This window comes from Carlito syrichta, unplaced genomic scaffold, assembly GCF_000164805.1.
Source record: "Carlito syrichta isolate Samal-C Ts95f unplaced genomic scaffold, Tarsius_syrichta-2.0.1 Scaffold311793, whole genome shotgun sequence".
Classification (NCBI taxonomy): Eukaryota; Metazoa; Chordata; class Mammalia; order Primates; family Tarsiidae; genus Carlito; species Carlito syrichta.
Window position 1 is genome coordinate 325074 of NW_007255889.1, and position 6000 is coordinate 331073.

The following is a 6000-nucleotide window of genomic DNA, read 5'->3' on the forward strand; positions in this document are numbered from 1 at the left end:
TCCCAGGACAGGGAAAATGGGGGTAGTCTGTGGTTTTTTCCTCCAGCAGGACTCAGCTCCAGATTTCTGCCTCGTGCTTTCTCCACGGCCCCTGCCGCCCTCGCCTGGCCTGTTGCCGCAGGTGGTGAGGTGGGCCAGGCGCCGGCTGATCTCTTCGCCTTTTCCCAGAGATGCCCCAGGGATAGCGGGTCCTTTGGCACGCAGCAAGGGCCAAATTCAGAGCAGGGGCGAATTCTAGCCATTTCCGTGGGCGGCCCCGGGTGCTTGATCCCATGTGTCCCCTCAGTTGGGCACTTGCTCGCCCACTTGCAAGCAGGAACAGATGCAGTTAGTTTTTGTGTGTGTGCCCTCACCCATGAAGAGGCTCTCACACTCAGACCCCATCCGACGCCATCTCGCCTCTCAACCCAGATGTTGATTTAATGACTCCATGTAAATCCGTTGGAAAAGGCAAATGTCCCGAGCCGGGCTCGGTGGCTCAGCCTGTCATCCCGCGCCTTTGGGAGGCTGAGGTGAGTGGATGGCCTGAGCCCGCGGGTTCGAGGCCCGCCTGGGCAGCGAGACCTATCTCTACAATAAATCAAAAAATCAGCCGGGCGTGGTAGCGCATGCCTGTAATTCTGGCTACTCGGAAGGCTGAGGCGGAAGGATCGCCGGAGCCCAGCAGGTCGAGGCTGCGGTGGCCGGGAGCGGCCACTGCACTCCAGTCTGGGCGACGGAGTGAGACTCCAACTCAAAAAAAAAAAAAAAAAAAAAGGAAAAGGCAAATATCCTGATGATCTATTCATATTTTCTTCTCCCAGGTTAGGAAATTCTTCACTTGATACTAAACTGAATAGTATATGTATGGTCCATTGTAAAATGTGTAGCATTAGACCACTGATACTGTAGAATTTAAATCTGTATTGCACAAAAAGAGGGCTTGGTGGTAAAACACATATGGAAAATGCTAGTTTGAACAAGATAAGTTGTTTTGCTACTCAAAGACTTCTCAAAGTGCTTAGTGCGTGAGTATACTAAAACTTTTCATGAGTATAAGGTAATATGCAGCACAGCTAAGCTTACTCACTGGTGGCCTCCCTGGCCCCTCCTCTCTCCCTGGGGCATCTTGCAGGGTTCATGTTCTACAAAACATATTTGGAGAATTATTTCTGTGTTAAAGAGAACACTGGCCAGGCTGAGTGGCTCAGCCTGTAATCTCAGCATTTTGGGAGACCAAGGTGAGTGGATTGGTTTGGGCAACTTGGCAAGACCTCGTCTCTACAATAAATCAAAAAATTAGCAGGGCGTGGTGGTGAGCACCTGTGGTTCTGGTTACTTGGAAGGCTGAGACAGAAGGATCACCAGAGCCCAACAGATCGACCCTGGAGTGGCCATGAGCGTGCCACTGCACTCCAGTCTGGGCGACAGAGTAAGACTCCAACTCAAAAGAGAGAGAGAGAGAGAGAGAGAGAGAGAACACTAAGCTGGGTGTTAGGAAACCTTGAATAGGGTCTCTTGCCACTCTGGAGCAATCTTCATATCTGTGTAAAAAGGAAATCTGTAGAAGGGTCTCCAACAGAGTATGTAGGTTATGCCTATACAGTTCTAACTGTAGGCCTCTTGTGTAAGTGTTGCCTGATGGGACCATGGGCAATCTGTCAGTGCCTGAACTCAGTGAGATCCTTTCTAGCATAGAAAATGTAGAATGAATATTAGATGACCCCTAGGTCCTTTCAACTTTTGACATTCTTGGTCCAAAGCTCAACGTGTTGAATTTTCATTACAGAAACTGCTTACAAAATCCTGGCCTCTGCATGCTGTTTGGTATGAAATTTTGCCTGTGACACACCTGAGAAGTTTGAATAAACGAAGACAAATTTAGAGTGAGGTTTTATGTATGCAAGGGCACCATACCTTCTGGATTGCCCCAACCATTCCTTGATTGGTGCCCTGGCAATTTAATAGCGTCCTCTTTGGCATCAAAGGCTAAATGATTTTGATGAAAAATTGTATGATCATTCTGTTTATATTACTCAGTCAAACCACTTCCCTAACTCCTGACAATTTTTTTTATTAAAACAGCACTTTACTATGTATAAGTACTATTCTAATGAAGAAATTTTTATTCATTGTCTTATTTAATTTTCACAGAATGTGGTGAGGTTGGTATTATTATTTTTCCCACTGACAAATAGAGAAACTGTCATATAACTTGCTTAATAAGTGATAGAGATTTGAACTCCAGCAATCTGATCAATTGTCTGAGAGTTTCTTCTCTTCGATTTCCACTATAGTATTTATTCCAGCATCAAATGCCAATTATTATAGCGCTAAAACATATGGTGTGCTTCAGGCTTTTGCTCAAGCAATTTCTTCACTGGCATATCCTTCTCCCTTTCCTCCCTTTGTCCAGAAGTCCTGAAATTCTGTAAGTCTCTGCTTTTGCCTCTAGCTTTTAATGACATGTTATTAGTTGAAATCTCCCCAGCAGTTTTGTGTCTGCCCTCATTTCAATATATATTCAGAGATCCCCTTTGAGAGTTATACATGATCCAGTAATTGCATGCCTGTTCTCAAACCAGATTAAAGTACTTGGAGGCCTGGGACCGTGACCGAATCTGTATTTTGTAAAATGTCTCCTAAAATGCAATTCCCTTGCAGTCAATGTCATTTTTAACTCTCCATTCCCACAGGAAAAGAAAACATAAAGAATAATAAAAATAAACCACAGCTTCAGAATGCCTGTGTGTTCTTGGCTATGGGTTGATATCAGTGGTACTGCAGGACTAGAACATGTGGCTTTGACTTTGTTCTTGGCATTAGGCAATCATTTTCTTCCAGTCTCAGTTTCCTCATCTGTATTATCTGTGCAGTAACATATACCCTGTCTAATTTACCAGAATTTCACATAGATCTAAAGACATAACATTTAGAGAAGTGGTTTGTAAATTGTAATGCGTATACAAATATGTAGGGTTGATTGTTTACATTTATAACGTGTCTTGGATTTATAGGCATTTTGTTTTCTGGCCTGGGAGAAGAGAAATTGGTAAGCAACATTTTCTTGACAACTTAATCTAGTTTGGAATTTGATTTTTCCCAGATCATTCTAATAATCTAATAGGAGAAATAAGCCACTACTCAAATCAACAAGCAGCTTCCGGTTCAGTGCCAAGCTTCCTGTCGAAGGACTACATGCCGGGGGTGGATGCCTGTGGCTACCATTAAAATGCAAATACACTTTTCGGAAAAGTGGATTCATTTGAGGCAGTTGGACAGCAGGCAACATAGTATCTCCTGCACTGTAGAAACAGATAAATGAGGCATCCAGGTGTTACCAGGATCTTTGCCTGTTCAGACATCTTTCTATTACTGATCATTTGATGTTTCCTTCACTCAGCACTTCTATTTCCGTGATAAGCTTCCAACATGTCCCAGGTGGATTGTTGAGTTACAATCTAATAACACTCAGAGCCAAGAAATTAATTTTCTGATGTTCCCACTTCAACTCCCTTGCATTGCACCTGAATTTTGTCTTTTATTTTCCCACGCCAGCAACAACTACAAATATATATATTTCCTTCAATATCGTCTCATCCGAGGGAAGGCTGGAGGTCAAACGAGGTTAGTTGGAAACACTGTGTCGGAACCGGCTGGCAAAAGACAGAATCTAGAAGGAATGTCTGTGGCATGGACAGTGTTCCCCCACCTCAGATGTTTCCTTAGTGACTTGTAATCAGGGCAACAAATAAGCTTGATGTCGTAAACACCTAATAGGTCAAATTGGCCATTACCCTCTCAGAGCAGGACTGTCACCGCTTTTAAATGTTTCCCTGTTTAGTGAAAGCTTTCCCAGTAGAGGCCATTTTTGAGTCTTTTTGAACTCTGGTGGGAAGATTATTTTTCATCCTTGGAAGGCATCTTAATTTTCTTTTTCCAAAGTAATCTGTACTGCAGACGTAGCCTAACATTCCTCTCCTTCTTGTCTTTGGATTTACGTGCAAAATAAAGTAAGGAGCTCCCATTACTCAGAATGGGGAAGAGATAGGACCTCACATTTGTTAAGCCATTTTAATTTGCTAGGCAATGGTGTATAATTTATCTCCGGCAGTTCTCATATCAACTCAGTGAAATAGGTGTTAGTATCTCTACTTTAAGAACAAAATACCCAAATCTCAGCAAGCTTAAGTCACACATCCAAAATCAACCTGAAAGTTGGGCCCAACTCTGCTCTGACATAAATTCAAGTTCTTCCTGGTGTATCAGTTGAGAAGAATAGTGTTCTGGCTTCTTAAACTTTCTGATTGACTGAGGGAATCACCCCCCAAATGTTTTTATTATAAACCATTCTTGATCGTGATACTCCTAAAAATAAAGCCTTGCTTGTTTTGTAAGTAACACATGCTCCTTAATATTTTAATTGAATGATTCATTTTAAGATAGTTGCAGATCCATAAGCCATTGTAAGAAATAATACAGAGAAACGCAGGTACCCTCTACCCAGTTCGCCTCAATAGCAACATCGTGCAAAACCATTGACACGGACACAGTCAAGATAGAGAACTTTTGTCCTATAGAACATCCAGTTACAAAACCGAGTAATTTCTCGGTTGTGATTTATTGCAAGTGTATACAGAGGTAACTAAGACGATCATCTAAAGTGACTATGTGCGTCTCTAATGCTGTCCCTTTTTTTTTTGAGTTGGAGTCGCCCAGACTGGAGTGCAGTGGCACGCTCCTGGCCACTGCAGCCTTGGCCTGTTGGACTCCTGTGATCCTTCTGCCTCAGCCTTCCAAGTAGCCGGAACTACAGGTGCACACTACCACTCCTGGCAAATTTTTTTTTTATTGTAGAGATGAGGTCTCGCCAAGTTGTCCGGGTGGGGTCTCGAACCCGTGGGCTCAGGCAATTCACTCGTCTCGGCCTCCCAAAGTGCTGGGATTACAGGCTGAGTCACCGAGCCCGGCCCATGCTGTCCTTCTTAAACCAGACTCGTCTTCTCCAGCCTCTACCTCGTCCTTCACAACTGGCCACCAGTAATCTGTGCTTCAGTTCTATGACTTTGGCATTTCAATAATGTTTATAAATACAGTCAAACACTATGTAAGCTTATGGGACAGAATTTTTTTCACTTAGCATAATTCTCTGGCTATTCATCCAGGTTGTTGCACTTGTGGGTAGTGTGTTCCTTTTTACTGCTGAGTGGCATTCCGTGGTAAGGACGTACCACAGGTTGTTCAATCATGCACACATTGGCAGACATCTAGGTGGTTCCTAGTTCTGGGCTATTTTGAATAAATCTGCTATGAACATTCTCGTACAGGTGCTTGTGTAAACAGATGCCAGCTTTTCTCTATTTTAATGTCATTGTTGGGTTATATGGTACTTGCATGTTTTGTTTTTAAGAAACGGAAACTGTCATACTGTTTGGCAGAGTGTTTGTACAATTTTACACCTCCACCAGTGAATTGTAATGATTCAGTTTTGTTTTTTTTAAAATCCTCATCAGCATTTGGTACTGTCTTTTTAAAAAAACTTATTTTGACGAGTATTTAGTAATATCTCATTGTGGTTTTAATTTGAATTTTTCTAATGACAAATTATGTTTAGCATTTTTTTTTTCCTTTGGGATGGTGTCTCACTCTGTTGTTCTGGTTGGAGTGCAGTGGCTTGATCATGACTCACTGCAGTCTCAATGCCTGAGCTCAAGTGATCCTCCTGCCTCAGCCTCCTGGATAGTTAGCACTACATGTGTGTATTAACCACACCTGGCTACTTTTTAGAATTTTTTTGGTAGAGAGGACGTCTTTTTTTTTTTTTTTTTTTTGAGTTGGTGTCTCGCTCCGTCACCCAGACTGGAGTGCAGTGGCCGCTCCCGGCCACCGCAGCCTCGACCTGCTGGGCTCCGGCGATCCTTCCGCCTCAGCCTTCTGAGTAGCCAGAATTACAGGCGCGCGCTACCACGCCCGGCTGATTTTTTGATTTATTGTAAAGATGAGGTCTCGCTGCCCAGTAGG